Genomic DNA, 19,129 nt, shown 5'->3' with positions numbered 1-19,129 from the left:
AGATGTTTTTACTTGCCGCCATTCCCTCTGTCACTTACCATTATGTTTCTGCAACAGATGGACAGTGGCGCTTACCATTAAGCTCCTCCCTGAAATCTATTAAGTGAATTTGGAACTACTAGTAAGTTTACTGCATTGTGCATCCCACAGGTGGTGTCATTAGCCATCTACTGCAAAATACATGGCGATGGGGCTTACCATTGTGTTCCCCCGAGCAGCTCATATATGGGTGGCTCGAAGACTTCTTAAGTAACAGAACCCAGTATGTTATCCTAGACAATGAGTGTCCCACACACCTTGACTCCTGAACAAAAGCAACAGAATGTGGATGCCTGCTATGAGTTGATTGAAATGCAGAATGTAGACAATTATTTTCTGGAAAAAATCATCATGGGTGATGAGACTTGATGCCATTAATACAAACCTACCAAAAAATGACAGAATACATAAATTCACATGAAGGTTAATGCTTTGACAACATAACTGATATCAAGCCGATGTGATGTGCGAGTTGATCAACATTCTAAAGAAGGACTTGTCTGATGGTTTCACATGGTTGTATGAATGTTTGTGTGTTGTACTCAAGTGGAGGGAGACTGTGTAGAACAAATGAAGCATTAAAATCACCATCTTAATGTTTCTCTATTTCGTAGCAGTCCAGTCTTGAAACTTTTTGTACTGATGGGGAATGGCCACCATAATAGATCAAATTGAGAAACTGTAATGTTTAAAGTAAGCTCATTTGTTATCAGTTCCATTTCTATCGTTACTTCCTATATCATCTCTTGCTATCACCCTTGCATACACATATTATTTCTGTCATTTGTGTTCCTTATCCTTGGCACCAAATGTTGTGAACTGCATTCCGTTTTTCTCACTGTGTACAAACGTTTGTGTTTAAAATAAGATTTCAGTTGTATGTGTCAGAAGTTACTGTGTAATATTCATTAGATCTTAACTGAAATGTAGTAAATTGAGAAGAAACAAGTGTTTCTATGGTTTTATTGTGAAATCAGGACAGACTTTTGTTTCTTTGTAAAATAAACATTTCCATTTTTTTATGTGTCAAAATATGGTTTCAAAGGGACCAAACGGAAGAAGAGAGAAATTGAGGAAGTAAGTGCTGATTTCGTAGCACAAGCACTTCGTGAATTACAGTCATATCCTTCTCTATCTCCATCACACTATCCTCAGCAAGTGGAACGAGAAATATCACTACAGCCAGAACGAACGCCAATAGTACCAACAGCACAGGTAACTACAGATGTTCCTTTCTATAATGTAATGAAAGCTTTGAAGTGTATGTCACAGAGCTTTATCTGGCATTTGGTGTGTTTCTAAGCTTTGTGGACTTGTTGACTTAGGGGGATGCAGATGATTCCAAACACTGGAACAGCTAGCTAATGGGTAAATACTTGCTATTCCCATAGTCATGTATCCTAGAAGTATAACTTTTAATGCCACTGATCATATAAACCAATCTGATTCTGAACTTTATATAATTATTTGACAAGTATTAGCTTTAGGAAGCACATTCTTCTGAAACATTGGTTTCTGTTAAAGAGCTGAAACATTGGAGACATTGTTTCCTGTTTGTGAATGTAATTAGAGAATGTTTCTTTAAAGCAGTTTACAAAGTTTTTCTTCAGTGCAAGTCGTTTAACTTTTATAATATGCCTTGTAGTACACCATGCAGGTGCTCTGGCAATCCACTGAATGGATTGTCTAGTTGCTTTATATTTTCCTGTTGTATTTACTATGCAACACCATGAAACACCAAATGTTGTGTTATGAAAGTTGAACTACTGCCAAAACAATCTAAAATACCAAAGAGCCTAAAGTCAGTTGATTATTCTGCAGGGAATTGTGTGTGTGTGTGTGTATATTGTGGGAGTTTGCACCTTTGTGTGTAGGAATGTGTCATTTGATTTCGGTTCAAGATATTAATATTTCTTTCATTTTTTTAAGTCTTAGATTAATCTGAGCTACCAGGATTGCTCAGCAGGCCTCCATAATGTACATCTACACATATAATTCACAAACCACTGTGAAGTGCATAACTGAGGGTACTTACAGTTGGACCACTTATTACATCTTGTTCGTGTCTCATTCGTGTATCGAGTGAGGGAAGAATGTTGTGTTTTGTATGACAGATGTTTTCGGAATGTATGCTGGCTTCCACGGTGAAGGTAATTCTGTTCAAGATATCTCATTATGTTTGAGCTCAGAATATGCTATAAGTTGGATGTGAAGAGTATTGGACAGTAATTTTGTGGATCGCTTCTGCAACCCTTATTCTTTCTCCCAATTACTGGGTGCAGTATTATGTTCGAGAGACTATGGTATATTAGGCTACAGTTAAAATAGAGGCTAATTCAGAAAAATGTAAACATCAGCTCAGATCAGCAACCGAACGCCTGTCTATGCCAGCTGCAAAATGCATTGAATTTGCCATTAACAATTTTTTAAAATGAGTTGTAAAGTCCAATTTCAATGTAAAGTGTGTCAGAATCACAACTTTATTGTTTCATTACACACAAACTTCTGTCATTGATGTAATGTACAGGAGACTTGTCAAGTACCAACAGTGGATTATATAATGTGATAATTTACAATATTTTAAAAACAGGCAATGTTATTGAGACAGATTTCAGGAGGGAATATTAAATTGAAAATGTGCAGAAAAGTTAAGAAATTTGTCAAAGTTTTCATAACTTCGATTTCAATGTTTAACCAGCCAGATTACTAGTTTGGTCTGTGAAGAAAAACTTTCGTGTTTTATTTCAAATAACTATGTGCTAATTTGCCATTATCACTTGCTTCATTCCCATTAAAGATAGATTCAAGTTGATGTGTCTCATAAACCATCAAGAAAAGAATATGTGTTTATATTTCTTCTATTGATGACACTTCTTAGCTTAAGCTTGCTCAATAAAGAGTTAAGTCATGTGTGTCATCTAAGCTTATAGCAATACCGGGTGTGTACAGGTACCATGGAATGAGGTAGATCATCTGTTTTCATAAGTAAGACACGTCAAACATACTCCTCATGTCAAATGAGTCAAAAAAGAACTGTGAACGAAGTGTTCTGCAATGTAGGCTTACCATCAGCAGCAGCAGTAGTCCCAGTCTAGAAGAAATTCAGGTTAGAATTACTATATAAAAATTAAAGTGACAAATGAGGACCTGGAGGATCATGGCTGAAAATTGCTTCCGTACAAGCTCATCAGTGTGGGTCATTTGTGAGTCAGCTCAGAATTAAGACTAGGCAGAGAATTGTGTAGACTGGGAATTCGGGGGAAAGGGGCATGCGACAGACGGTTAGGCGCAGTTCGTATTGAGGTGGTATATATGCGATATGATACACAGTGCTACATGCAATACAATGCAGAAGCAACTCGCATTGGTGGAGTGCATGGAAATGTAGCTGAAGGAACTTTACTGGTTCCTACCAGGATGACAGTGACACAACATGATACAATTATCTGTCGCATTGCCCGGTGCAACTGTACATTGTGGTTAATCCATGACACTGTACCATAAGATACACACAGAGAGAAATTTCAAGTCATCTGATGTGCCTAAAATATGTTTTATGTAGATGAAACAATCAATGCCACATCTGTCTCTGTAGTTATATCTCAGTGAAACATTTACTTCTCATGTAAAAAAATTGAAATCAACTATTTTGGGATTCACACATATTGTCTACTGTGCAGTCTTTCTGATTCAATGATAAGGAAACTGTGGTAAAAAAAAAAAAATGACTTTGTGCACCTTATAGTCTGGTATCACAGCTTGATAATCAACTGGTTTTCTTTTTGCTATTGCCCATAGTTATTGCGATATTTTGAAATTAAGTAAAACAGCGGACATTTTGAAAAGTCTGCAGTAAAAAATGTAGTCAGTGACCAGTTTATGTTTGGTGCATTTAGGTCATTCAATGCTGTGTATCATATGTAGCTACCATATTGAAATAGTTTTTAATTCTGGAAGGAGAGCCATTCCTCTTTCTGGTCTTGAGTAAATATGCGAAGTATTTGGAATTTGTCCACGAGGCTAAGAGAGGCATGTCACATGTGAGGCTACTGCCGCCTGCTGTGTCTCGTTGCTTGTCGTATCGCTCCTGCAGGAACATGAGCGTCGCATGGACAACCATCACGTCACGTGATCTGTATTGCAACATGTCAATCACATATCATATTGCCTCTATTGACGGATGTTCTGTAATGTTTTGGGGTGTTTTATTTAACAGGAAAGAGTCATTTGGTTAGTATGAGACATATACAGGGTTATTACAAATGATTGAAGCGATTTCACAGCTCTACAATAACTTTATTATTTGAGATATTTTCACAATGCTTTGCACACACATACAAAAACTCAAAAAGTTTTTTTAGGCATTCACAAACGTTCGATATGTGCCCCTTTAGTGATTCGGCAGACATCAAGGCGATAATCAAGTTCCTCCCACACTTGGCGCAGCATGTCCCCATCAATGAGTTCGAAAGCATCGTTGATGCGAGCTCGCAGTTCTGGCACGTTTCTTGGTAGAGGAGGTTTAAACACTGAATCTTTCACATAACCCCACAGAAAGAAATCGCATGGGGTTAAGTCGGGAGAGCGTGGAGGCCATGACTTCAATTGCTGATCATGATCTCCATCACGACCGATCCATCGGTTTTCAAATCTCCTGTTTAAGAAATGCCGAACATCATGATGGAAGTGCCGTGGAGCACCATCCTGTTGAAAGATGAAGTCGGCGCTGTCGGTCTCCAGTTGTGGCATGAGCCAATTTTCTAGCATGTCCAGATACACGTGTCCTGTAACATTTTTTTCGCAGAAGAAAAAGGGACCGTAAACTTTAAACCGTGAGATTGCACAAAACACGTTAACTTTTGGTGAACTGCGAATTTGCTGCACGAATGCGTGAGGATTCTCTACCGCCCAGATTCGCACAGTGTCTGTTCACTTCACCATTAAGAAAAAATGTTGCTTCATCAGTGAAAACAAGTTTCGCACTGAATGCATCCTCTTCCATGAGCTGTCGCAACCGCGCTGAAAATTCAAAGCGTTTGACTTTGTCATCGGGTGTCAGGGCTTGTAGCAATTGTAAATGGTAAGGCTTCTGCTTCAGCCTTTTCCGTAAGATTTTCCAAACCGTCGGCTGTGGTACGTTTAGCTCCCTGCTTGCTTTATTCTTCGACTTCCGCGGGCTACGCGTGAAACTTGCCCGCACGCGTTCAGACGTTTCTTCGCTCACTGCAGGTTGATTTCCCCTTACAGAGGCATCCAGAAGCTTTAAACTGCACATACCATCCCCGAATGGAGTTAGCAGTTGGTGGATCTTTGTTGAACTTCGTCCTGAAGTGTCGTTGCACTGTTATGACTGACTGATGTGAGTGCATTTCAAGCACGACATACGCTTTCTCGGCTCCTGTCGCCATTTTGTCTCACTGCACTCTCAAGCGCTCTGGCAGCAGAAACCTGAAGTGCGGCTTCAGCCGAACAAAACTTTATGAGTTTTTCTACGTATCTGTAGTGTGTCGTGACCATATGTCAATGAATGGAGCTACAGTGAATTTATGAAATCGCTTCAATCATTTGTAATAGCCCTGTATTTAATTGGAAGAGCTTCATTGAGCTGCTGGGCAACCAAGGTTTGTTACTTGCTTATTATCTTTACATTTACTGTAAGAATTTTGCAAAAGGCAATGCACAGTAGAGTAGTTGCCTATTCTTCTGAGCAGCACTTATTAATCTGCTTAATTAGATGTGTCAAAGGACTTGATTTCCCTCATGTTGACAGTGTAAATAAATATTAACAGATACATTGATTTGTTTTAAAAATGAGTTATCTCATGACCTTGCAATGTATTCTACCCTGCATAGAATAGAGGAAGGCAACGATAAAAAACTGTAGACACAGATTATGTTTGGGAACTTACCAAAGACTGTTAACTGTTAAATGAATCATTGCATTATGGAATTGGAGATAAGACATCCCATTTGTTTTATAATTAGGTAGGAAGTGGGTTGGAGTAAATAGATCTACACTACTACATAACAGGAAATGAATTTGAACTCAAATTTAGGTGGTTGGAATGACGGGTGTGGGAGGGGAGATTTGAGGCGCCGTGCAGTAACACTGAGCATTTTTCAAGATACCATACTAATGCTACTTCTTGTTTTGATATACTATGACCTGCCTTCAACTGAAGGGCATAACTTGAAAGCAGTTTAGCTAGCAGGTGTTAAAAGCATATTTTGTTACAGAATGAGGTCAGTAACTGAATAATCTACCAGTTTGTATTCTAGAAAGAAGGAACACCTGATTTATAGAAGTAAACAAACTCTTACTTTGGAATAAAAACCAGTACATTCATTTTCTCACACACAGTTCTGTATACACCAACAGTTAGCTCTCCTACTATGGTAGCATAACTAATGATAGTAAAGATACCAGACCTCTGGGACTAAGAAGACTAGCTGCTATTGTGGAAAGTTCAGTGCACAATGGACAAAAAAATTAGTCATTTCCAGGAGACATTAACGCTATTTAACACCACCTCTAGTCTTGCTAATAGCCTCAGTTTGATGAGGAAGAGAGTCCACATGAGGTATGCCACATCCAGCTGAAACCATTCATTGAAGATTAGATACTGTAGAGCTACCATTTTGCTGGAATGTTGATCGCTACATTTCCTCTGATGTTCTAAATAGTCGTACGCATTTTCTATGCAATTTAGATAGAATGATTAAGTGGGCAAGTAAAGGTGTGATTGGGTGTTGAGCACTCGTCAGACCAGGAAATTATAGGTGCAGCTATGTGAACATGGCTGCTTTTATCTCAGAATACAGAATTGTCCACAGCAGGCGTTACAAGGACAACACTCTACTATCCTGTAATCCTCCGGGTCTCAGTTTCACTAGCTTTCTGTCCCACACACACCTCCATCTCTGACCCAGGACCCTAACTTTACTCATCTTGCACCCACACTCTCTTCCCTCCAGTCACTCTTCCTCTATTCTCTCCCCTCCCAATCCATTACTCCACGTCATCATCATTGTGCACTGCATGAACTCACTGGAACCGCATTCTTATTCTGTGCACTTGATATCTCTCCCTCCCAGCCATCAACCACCTTCCCCAACCCTCCCTCCCACTCCTATCTTCTTTTTCTCCTTCCCTATCAGCCAGATGCAACCCTCACTCTAGTCGAGCTGCAGAATTGCATTTACAACACAGTTTAATCAGCTATGCAATACAGGTAGATATATGTGTGCGTGTGCGTGTGCGCGTGCGCGTGCGCGTGTGTGTACTAACAAGGTCTCAGTCCCATGTGCCTTTAGATGACTCCATACATATACTATTCAGTAAGCTGTTTCCTTTACCCCTTGAATTATTTGCAACTCACCAGGGTGTTCCATTCCATATTAATTAGTTATTCATATTCATCATATGTTGTGTCTGTAGTTTGTAGTTAGTTGTCATTTATATCACATTTTCAAAACCCCGTAATTGTCTCCCATTGCAATGCATAAGTTTGAAATTTGGCTCAAAGATGCCTACAATTAGCTGTAAGGTGGTTTAATGGTGTCACAGTGGCACCAACAATCACCCCAATTCTGTCCATGCCACCATGCACATACCACATCATGGGAAGGTTGTCACACCCCCTCTTACCCACATTTTACCACTCTTTTTGTCACCTCAGCAATGGAGGTCAGAACTGTGACACCCAGCAGTGGAAATACACAGTCTTCTTATGGATGGCTGAGGAAAAATTTCAGACACACGGCCTCTTGGAATCAACAGCAAAAGGCCACGGGACATTTAGTATGTCAATGAAAACACCTCTTTCCATAGATCGTTGGTTCCCACACATTTTGCAGTTGCAAACAACATTTTGCAGTGGAATAAGTGAGAACACAATGTTCTTGCCAATGTTCGATTCTGCTGCTACCTGCAGGAAGTTTCAATGCTGCTCTAAGGACATTGTGCATTACAACCCCACTGAATGTGATGGGACCACATTGAAGTGAAGTGCAACTTTATTTTTACTGGGTGGAACCGCTAGAGACTGTTGAAAACCATTCAATGAAATTGGAATGTGACTGAAACAGAAATATATTTTTATGCTTTTTCATTCCTCCTTTTTCAACCCCTACCATGGTGAGATCATGTGTTGGTGTAACATTAAGATGTGTGTGAATAAAATGGCAGAGGGTTCCTCAGTGCCACCCATGCAACTTAGTTAAACACCTGTCAGGAACTTGGACACACATTCTGCCTTGCAGCTGCTGTAGCACCTGAAGGCAGGAAAACACCACCTGAGTGATGCTGAAGGGGTTGCCTAACCCTCAGGCATTAGAGCAGCCATGAGGTTGAATGTGTGTCAAAGTTTCTGACAGATACATTTGTAATATGCTCAACTAAGGTGCATCAGTGGCACGGAGGGTGTTGCCAAGCTAGGGGTGGGGCTTCGAGGGCTCTTTGCCATTTTATTCATGCACATCATAATGTTTCTATCCCCTGTGACACATCATAGGAGGGCACAAAAAAAAGGAAGGATGAAAAAGCATATGAACCCTTTGTTGCTTCAGATCACATTCATATTTCGTTGAATGGGTTTTAATGGTCCATAGTGATCCCAAGCTGCACAGCAGAGCAAAAATTGTGGTTGCACTACACTCCAAAGGGGTCAGATCACATTCGAGGGGGTTGCAGTCCAGTGATGTCCTTAAAATAAGCTTGAAATGCCCAGGGGATGGTAACAGCGTCTAATTTTTTGAGGAATGTCATCCTGTTGCTCATTGCACTGTGAACTGTCGTTTTTGACTGCAAAATGTGTGAGAATGCCTGAAGTGAAGGGATGATTTCACTGATGCACTCTATGCCACCATCTGAGGCCTTTCCCTGGTGATTCTGAGTGGTGGTGTGTCTCAAATTTTTCCTTGGCCACCCATGAGGAAACTGTACGACATCAACTCTGGTTGTCACAGTTCTAACCTCCATTGCTGAGTCATCAACAAAAGTGATGAAATGTGGGTAAGAGGAGGTGTGATGACCTTCCTGTGCTGTGACATGTGCATGGTGGCACTAGGCAGAATTGTGGTGAAATTTAGTGTAAATGAGACATCATTAACCCATCTTATAGCTCTCATGAACTTCTGAGATGTGCCCTTTTTTTGCATTTGTTAAGGAGACCTTATTGTTTGAAGCGTCACCGAGACCAAGGGTGACGTTGCGGGGTGCCACGCTTTTGCACCATTACAGAGGAAGATTGTAGGCTTCTTTGAGCCAAATTTAAGACTTATGTGTTGGAGTGAGAGACAATTATAGGGTTTCTAAATAATACCAGAGCTTTTCTCCAGTCATCAGGAATTTTGCAGTGTTGCCAGCGCATATTAAATAAGTGCAACACTCCTATTTCAGTAGTTCTGTTTTTATTATATGCAAAGCACATGCATTTCAGTTTCCCATGGTCTTAAGTTTATTTTATAGTTTTGTAATTGTTATGTCAGTGACACTTTTTTCTACTGGTTTTGAATCTGTTTCTTCCAGAATGTTGTTATCAAACTATAACATTTCATAATACTCAATTCAATGGACCACCAGTATTAAATTTAGGTTTAACTGTTTCCTTTTCTTCTTCTTTGAAGTGATTCATTATTTTATGTGTCGCCGTTTATTGTTTACATACATCATTCTCTATTAGACTAAAAATTTGTCCCATGATTCCTCATGTACGATTCGTATAATATATTTTGAAAAATTCTGTTTTTGATTATATAGGTTGTAAAAAAAAAAGTATTCCAAATTTTGAGAGGGGGCAGTTTTTATCAAAACAACACAAAAATTGCCAGTAAACATGGGCTGTAGATTGCTTACATTGAGATGTTTGAGCACTTGTTCATCTTTGTTACTGTGAAACATTTTTCTATTGCAAGCTCTTTGTTATTACAAATGACTGACAAAATGTAGTAAACAAATGAGGACATATTCCTCTGTTATTGTCCACAGAGCGAGCTCTTGTGATCTGTGGCACTCCACTGTATAATGAGTAACATTCTAAGTTCATTGCTCCTTTGAGCATCTTTTTACTTAATGTCAATTCTTTTCCTTCTTCACATTTCTGCATAGTTCTGTTGCTTACGAGGAGAGGGAGCCAGCACTCCATGTAGCCAAATTTAAGGTTTCAGAAATATCAAGATACACATCCTTGTTTAATCTTGGCCTATTACCAATGGATCAGTTCAGTTTATTTTTCGTTTGTGACTTCTGATAATATGAAATATTGAGAGAACATTACCAGTGTCCTTTAAAGGGTAAGTCTACTACCTTGAGCCCCCAGATTTGTCCAAGGTGTCTTTTTGGGAACCTGCTTCCTTGACTCTTCAGCACATAGTACTGTTGAGACATTATTCTTTTCTGTTGTTATGATTTTTGGCCTATTTTCCCTTAGTGAGTGCTAGTTTTCCCTTAGTGGGTGCTACCATGTGGAACCAGATGGTCACAGTTCTATTTTTAGTATTTTTTTAAATGATGCTGGTACTTCTCTCCCTCTGCCTTCCTCATCTCTTGTGTAATGGGGTCCCAGCTTTGGACCTGCAGTGGCTCAGTTTTTCTCCTGAATATCCTGTATTTGACACTGTGTTTGCTTGTTCTTTTCACACCAGATGGTAATTGTCTACCTAGAAAGTCCCAAAGTCTTCATAGCTGCTCTGAAGAGGCTGCAAATGTTTCTAGTCATATGACCATTCTTTCATTATTTTTATTTAATTGAGAAGGAACATTTTTTCCCCAATTCAAAGCTGTGAAGACAGCTTTAGCATCTCAAGTACTGTCCCATGACTCCTCATGTACAATTCGTGTAATATATTTTGTAAAATTCATATTTTGCATATACAGGTTATTAAAAAAAAGTATTCCATGTTTTGAGAGGGGGTGGTATGTACCAAAACAACACAAAAATTGCCAGTAAACATGGGCTCCAGAATGCATATGTTAAGAGATTTGAGCACTTGTTTATCTTGATTACTGTGAAACATGTTTTCTACTGCAAGCTCTTTGTTATTACGAACAACCCATAGAATGCAGTAAACAAATGAGGACACATTCCTCTGTTATTGTCCATGGATACAGGATGCAATAAACATCTGTTAGTGTTATCTGGGTCTTATATGACTTTACAAGTGAGTACTGTTTGTGTGCTCTCTTTTATATTCTGGAGTGTACAATCTGCTTATTTTGCTGATGTACACCAATTTTGTCATATGGATGAAGAATACTATGATAAATCTTCCTGTTTTGATTCTAATTCAACAAGTAATTTTTTTTTCTGATAAGAGAAGGCCTTCAGTGCCTACCGAGGTGGCAGTGTTATAGTGGGGAAATTTTATTTTTACTTTCTTGGCTCTTGCTGTTAAAGACTGTGTATCAAGTCGATTCAGCTAGACCCATTCACCAACATGTTAAGATTTTGTGACATAATTGGTTCCATTGGTCCCATAGTCCTTATCACAAATTTACATAATTGATTGCTCCATACCTGGTGTCCCATTTGGTTTGTGGTACCTCTGATGTCTACGTTACTTTTGTCTTTTCAAAAGCTGTTAGAGCATCTATGACTATAGGTTCTACAAGGAGTAACTATAGGTGCTATAAGAAATACTAAGCAAGGTAGGTAAATATTTTTGCCTTGCAATACCACCTGTAAATTAATTATAGAGTATCTAAGCAGTCAACAACATGGAGGAGTTTACTGTTAAAATTCTGAGAGTATATGTTCCAAGAAGATTTGGACATAATATAACTTCCTCCCACACACGTGTCACAAAATGACGACAATGATGAGAAAATCTGACAAATTAGAGCTCATACAGAGGCTTATTGACAACCATTCTTCCCACAGGCCATTTGAAAATGGAACAGGAAAGAGGGCTATGATTGAGGTACCAGAAACGTACTCCACCACACACACCCAAAGGTGGATTGAGGAGTGTGAATGAAGATCTACAAGTAGGATATATGTAATCCTTTTTGTTTATCCATGTCCTTCAGAACATCAATGTGTTCTGTCATCATGGGTATTTCATTCACAAATGCTTAGCAGTCTATTACCACTCGGTTCTATTTAGTGCCGGTGCCCAATGATTTTTAACAGAACCCTTGTTTTTTTAACATCCTATGCCATTTGCCAATCCTACTTTTTTGCATCGCTATGCCCAAATAGGGAATGTAATTTCACATATTTAAGGGGAGGTTTACTATATTTTGGTTAAAAAAAACTGATTTTTTTAAAAAAATTGTATTTTTGGATCCATCAAAGTGTTTAGAATCCACCCCTGAAACGGGTTGTCTGAATACGGAACGGAAATGTTTGTTGTTCACAGTTGAACAGAAAAATGCACCTGCATGAAATTGGCCTTTTCCTCCACCAGTTTTTTTCTTTTGGAGGACGAATTTTTGTACTGGTGCTTGGGAGGAAACACACAAAATTCCGTGTGTGTTTGGAAATTAGCCCCCAAGCATTTGCATTCTGGTGCGAAGACTGTGGAGATTGCGACTTTCTTGGCAGTGAGCAGCTTCAACGAAGGGTATTCAGCAATTATGAAGACCATGACAATGATGGGCGTCACCCTGGGACTCTATTCGACACAGTTTGCCAAGCATTTGGATGACAACCGGATTCAAGTGGCCGAAAACCGCTTGTTACCGGCCGTATGAAAGGCTCTGGAGCAGTGCAGGATGGATCAGATCAAGCAGAACGCCCTCTGTGAGTAAGAGGAAGGATTAGTTTATGGACCCGGAATAGCTTATTGAATGTAAGTTGCATAATATTGCATTTATATTTAGTCAAAACTTCAAACGCGTTTTTCTCAAAATGACTTTTTTTTATCCCACGGTATAGTAACTTCAAATCTACTAAACCGATTGTCATGATTCTTTGTTTCTGATGAAGCTAACTAAATTGTGTAGGAGTTTTACCACTTTTATTCCGATCCATCAACTATAAATATTTTTACTTGGCCAACAAAGTCGAAAAATCGATGAAAAAAACCCTATTTTTTTAAAAAATGGGCGCCATTTTGTTTCCTGTGGTCCAAATAACTTAAACGAGGTACAACGCCAAAAGAATTTTATATACTCCGCTAACATCAACTCAATTTTTATTCCAGACGAGCCGGCTGATCTGTGGCGTACCGCGCGTGGAGGTCTACATCGAAATTTTGTTTCGTTCCGACAGCACTTCCGCCTTTGCTCTTCGACATTTCCAGTTGAAAAAATTCTAGTTTGTAGCGGAAATATCAATAAACATTTTGAGCAAATTTGACACTGATATCTATCACACATCCCGAGACAAAAATTCTCAAAGAACATGCTTTTTTCGGGCCAAAGATAGTAATCCTCCTCTTAACTGATGACTTTGTTCTCTTCTGTTCCCAAACCCTCTTCATCTTCTTTCGTTCTTCTGTCCAGATTCTGATGGGTCTCGATTTGTTTGCATATTGATAATTCTTGACGAATACAGATCTATCCAGTACTGTATCACCTATGATGCCAAGTTACTAAAGATCTCTTGCTTTTCAAGCAACAGAGGTTCTTAATTTTCATTGAGATAACAATACTGAGAACCTTTAGTCAGCCTGGTACAATTAATTCTGTGAATGTGACAGAAAAATTGTAATAATTTCTTCCTGAAAACGTTGGGGATTTTTTCAGTATGGTATTGTAATTCCTGAGATTTCTTTTTCATTCAGATTCTACGTATTCAGACTGGACCAAATTCTTCCCTTAGAATTTTTCTATCTTGCTTTTTTGTGTGTCTTGATTAGTGATCTGTCTCCAATTAACTAGGGTAGGGGGTGCATATACTGCTTGTGGTTTGATTATTGTGTTTGAACGTATTAGTTTTTCCTTGCATGTTACTGATTTTTATTATATCTGTTCCATGTGCTTCTGTAGGCTTCTGTAATTTTAGAGAGTAACACTCTGTCTGCTTGTGATTTAACCCTGATGGTTTGATGATTTGCTCTTGGTATCTGAATTTAAGAGGCTACTTTGCTGAATTGGTTTACAGAGGTTGTCCATTATTATTTTAATTATGGAATTTCATTGTTGAACATTGTATTTTTCTTTGAAAATAATTCTGGATCTGTTATGCTATCTTTACTGATCTTATGTCACTGGCACACAGATCCATCTGAATAAAAATTAAATAAACAAATAAAACCTATCAGTCTACCTTTTTAGACGCAAATGCTATATGAACCAGGCTAAAACTGTGACAGTTTGACTCTAGGAACACTTTGAAGAAATGACGTATCTTGACTGGACTACAATATTACCCAATGAAAATCTGTGGGACAGATGGAGACAAGGCTGACAACATCCATGCAAAATGGCTGACCTAAATAAATTGTTTATGAATGGTGTCTCTTACAAAAGTAACTTTTCCTAGGCCATTCTGTAAAAAAAAATTATATGTGTTATCAAAGTTGTTAGGAAGGTTACTGTGCTATAATCAAAGTGTGGTGGCTCACTGGACTACCACCTAGGCATCAGGCAGCTGGTAGTTGGAGACAGGGCAGATGAGTGACAGCGCATGGTGACTGCGTGGGTGCATTCAGTGGCACCTCCCACACACATCTTTGTAGGCAACCGCCACACGGTGCTCACTCTCATTCAGCTCTGACTCTATGTGCAATTCATTTCATCACTGAACTGTTTGTAACTGTTCTTGCCTTGTGGCACACTGAACATTGTACTCATTTTTTCAACCTTATACTAATGATAAAAAAATCCACTTGTTCCAGCAGTGACGGTGTGATTTTATGTTGTGATTTGCAACATAATCGGCAATTATTGTGGGCATTTTTCATATTTGTTTCGCAACTAATGAACCCTCTGCCTCAGGGTACCTTGCTTGGTGTGTTGATGGAAGTCGTGCTCCAAAAATTTCTTCAACAGCAGTTAGAGCGACAGAAATGGCTGGAAGCCTTGCAGTAAGACACACAAATGGCAAGAGGCCTTGTTGTCCAAACTACTCTCTTGGGAGTCAGCTGCGAATTCATTACTGTTCTCACCATACGACCAGCCAGCGGAGCAGTGGGAGGCATATGAGAAATGTCTCCAACAGCATTTTGCTGTTGTCCAGGCAATGGCTCCATAAACAACTGCAAACATTTTCCATGGAGGCACTTACCATCTTGTCTCATTGTGGGATAAAAGTATTAACAATTATGGCAATTTTTTTCCATTTTGTTTTGTTTCCATTTGACTGCTCCTTGTAAAAAACTAAGTAATGCACAATGTACCTCCTTAATGTAGTTTTTATGTTTCTGGTATGATTAAGTGCATATTGGATAATACAGTAGGTCACAGTGTAATTCAGAAGTCAATTTCAGTTAAATTTATTTTTCTTATGCTAAATTTTTAATAATGTATTTTCAGGACATTACATATTTTCTTACATATTATACAGATTTTCATTTCATAAATATGTAATATTTTCTGTGTTGTTATTACAAAAAGTTTTTGTTTAGCAGTAGTAGTAAAATTCTGAAGGTGGCAGGGGTAAAATACAGGGAGCGAAAGGCTATTTACAATTTGTACAGAAAACAGATGTCAGTTATAAAAGTTGAGGGATATGAAAGGGAAGCAGTGGTTGGGAAGGGAGTGAGACAGGGTTGTAGCCTATCCCCGATGTTATTCAATCTGTATATTGAGCAAGCAATAAAGGAAACGAAAGAAAAGTTCGGAGTATGTGTTAAAATCCATGGAGAAGAAATAAAAACTTTGAGGTTCGCTGACGACATTGTAATTCTGTCAGAGACAGCAAGGGACTTGGAAGAGCAGTTGAACGGAATGGACAGTGTGTTGAAAGGAGGGTATAAGATGAAAATCAACAAAAGCAAAACGAGGATAATGGAATGTAGTTGAATTAAGTCGGGTGATGCTGAGGGAATTAGATTAGGAAATGAGACACTTAAAGTAGTAAAGGAGTTTTGCTATTTGGGGAGCAAAATAACTGATGATGGTCGAAGTAGAGAGGATGTAAAACGTATACTGGCAATGGCAAGGAAAGCGTTTCTGAAGAAGAAAAATTTGTTAACGTCGAGTATAGATTTAAATGTCAGGAAGTCGTTTCTTAAAGTATTTGTATGGAGTGTAGCCATGTATGGAAGTGAATCTTGTACGATAAATAGTTTAGACAAGAAGAGAATAGAAGCTTTCGAAATGTGGTTCTACAGAAGAATGCTGAATATTAGATGGGTAGATCACATAACTAATGAGGAGGCATTGAATAGAATTGGGGAGAAGAAGAGCTTGTGGCACAACTTGACTAGAAGAAGGGATCGGTTGGTAGGACATGTTCTGAGACATCAAGGGATCACCAATTTAGTATTGGAGGGCAGCGTGGAGGGTAAAAATCGTAGAGGGAGACCAAGAGATGAATACACTAAGCAGATTCAGAAGGATGTAGGCTGCAGTAGGTACTGGGAGATGAAGAAGCTTGCACAGAATAGAGTAGCATGGAGAGCTGCATCAAACCAGTATCAGGACTGAAGACCACAACAACAACAACAACAGTAGAAAGTCAGTTTCACATAAGATATCATTCAACTTTCAATTCCATTTTTAACCATCTTTGGTGTAAACAAAAATAGATACTTCACATGGTCTAGCACTTACAAAATTCATGTAATTTCTGGAGTAAAATCAGATTAGAAACTCCATTTCCAGCTCCTGGGGAAGAAAGAAAAAGGATGGGTTTTGCACGAAGTCAGATCTTTCTTTAATAATATTTGTAGAAGTTACAGGTATAATTTCTGCAGACATATTAAGTAAATCACACTATGTATTGTTGAAAGAATTCTCTACCCTTCTCATGTTTCTTCTGTTGGGTTTTGACCCGTTTCCTTTGAAACTATACTTTCTTAAAGCTTTGTGTGCACTCCTAGCTCTTGATTTCATGCTTAATTGTTTGGGAGCTATGTATTAGTTCAGCCTGTTTCTACTTCACTAATCTTACAATCTCACTCTCAGCAGGTGTTTGTCCTTCTTAAATGAGGCATAACATGAGCTTCTCATAAACAGTGTGAATGACATACACTGTCCATAATATTTCCCTGTACACAGAATGTAGATGATATTACTTCTACCTACTTTGTGCAAGCGTGCTGAAATGGTAATCATTTCCATATCCAACCATGATGTGAATTTCATGTCAGTTTGATGTGTGTTGCGTACCATATTCAGAATGTTGTAATTTTAGTGACCAGCAGTGTATTTATCAGTCCATAACCTTCTGTTACTTGTGTGTTTAAAAACACTGACAAGTTACTGTGCCATCAAAACAATACTAGAAAATCAATAATTTTCCTAGTTAGGAGTCACAGTTATGTATAATTGTCTAACTGATAAATCATTCAGCATTCGACTGGTACTTTATTTCCTTTTCTGTACTGCTGCAGTTTCAGCTTAGTAGTGATTTTCAAGTGATTCATTACTATTCTTTCAAAATTAGTTACATTGTAAGCCATAGAACACATCAAGAACACAGGACTCTAACTTCAGTGCAACCTGTATGGTGTCTCAGGTCTCCAAAGTCAACATCAATCCAACTTTCACATCTGGTAAAGTTACACACATATCTCATTGCTGACACAGGACTTTGATACCATGTTTTTCACACTTACTCATGTGCACTGTTAAGTGATGCACATGAAAAATAGAGTTTTTATTTTTGTTAAATTCTAATTCTTCTACACTTGTTGCAGATCCAGGAAAAGGCTATATTAATGAGCCTTGTGCATGAAGATGATGATGAAATTATACAGAAATTAGACAAAATATTTGGCCAGCAAGAAGTTACAGAAGAGGAACAGAGGTAATAGTTTTCAGGATAATCTGAGAATATAGATTGAATACAATCTCTGCACATTCTCTACATTTCTCATGTATATTTTTTTATAAATATCAGATGAGAAAGGTTTAGGAGGGAATAAATGATTTTTACAGTCTGGAACTTGTTTGACCGGTAACTTTTTTCAAAAAAATAGTGTCTCACAGAGAAACTGTGTAGTAGCACAAAACCACTGGAAGAAATATGATCGCCGGCTGGAGTGGCCGAACGGTTCTAGGCGCTACTGTCTGGAACCGCGCGACCGCTACGGTCGCAGGTTCGAATCCTGCCTCTGGCATGGATGTGTGTGATGTCCTTAGGTTAGTTAGGTTTAAGTAGTTCTAAGTTCTAGGGGACTGATGACCTCAGAAGTTAAGTCAGAGCCATTTGAACCATTTGAACAAATATGATCGTGGAGGGGCTGTGATTGAGACATTGGACAATCATATTCTGATTTAGTTGACCTAAACTACTTCAAGGCAGTGTCCAGATGCTTCCATAATCATTAAATGTTCATTTGAGCTAGTGCTTGATTGATTAGTCACAGAGAGTACGAGTGCATTAATCTCGAAATTTTGTTCCATTTTTCCTTTAAGCTTTGGAAAGATAATGAAAAATAGGCAACAAGAGAGTCCCATAAGTGATATTCATAATTTTTTTTTCCAAAAATCATGTATTAATCAAACTCCGCCACTTGTCTTCACTACATTTCGTGTTATTAGTTCCACTGAACACTTGTGGAATCTATTGTTGAGTACTGCTTGAATATTGTGAAACCCAACAGGTGAGATTAAAGGAAGACATCAACGCCATTTAAAGAGGCATGCTGTGAGATTTGTTATCAGTAGTTTCGATCAACACAAGTGTGCTATGGATATGCTCAATGAGCTCATATGGGACTCTGTGGATGGAAGGTGTTCTTTTCATCAAACACTATTTAGGAAGTTTATCCATTTCCACACCAGCCTACACAATTCTGTGGGTTTGGTTTTATTTTTGTTTGCTGACATGTTTTCCCAGATATGCTTCCAACTGGCCTGAAGTGGTAGTGGAAGTCTCATGATACACACTTTGCTTGTTTTTGTTTCAGGTCAGAGCCAATAGATGGGAGACGGTATGTTCAAACTGTATAGAGTCAAATGCATCATGTATTTGTCAGATTAGTAGCTAATATTTTCTGTTATTTACATTTTTTTAACTTGTAGTTGCGGGCT

The sequence above is a fragment of the Schistocerca piceifrons genome, chromosome X (assembly GCF_021461385.2).
Source record: "Schistocerca piceifrons isolate TAMUIC-IGC-003096 chromosome X, iqSchPice1.1, whole genome shotgun sequence".
Classification (NCBI taxonomy): Eukaryota; Metazoa; Arthropoda; class Insecta; order Orthoptera; family Acrididae; genus Schistocerca; species Schistocerca piceifrons.
The sequence above is the reverse complement of the archived record's forward strand: the minus strand, read 5'-3'. Positions refer to the sequence as shown.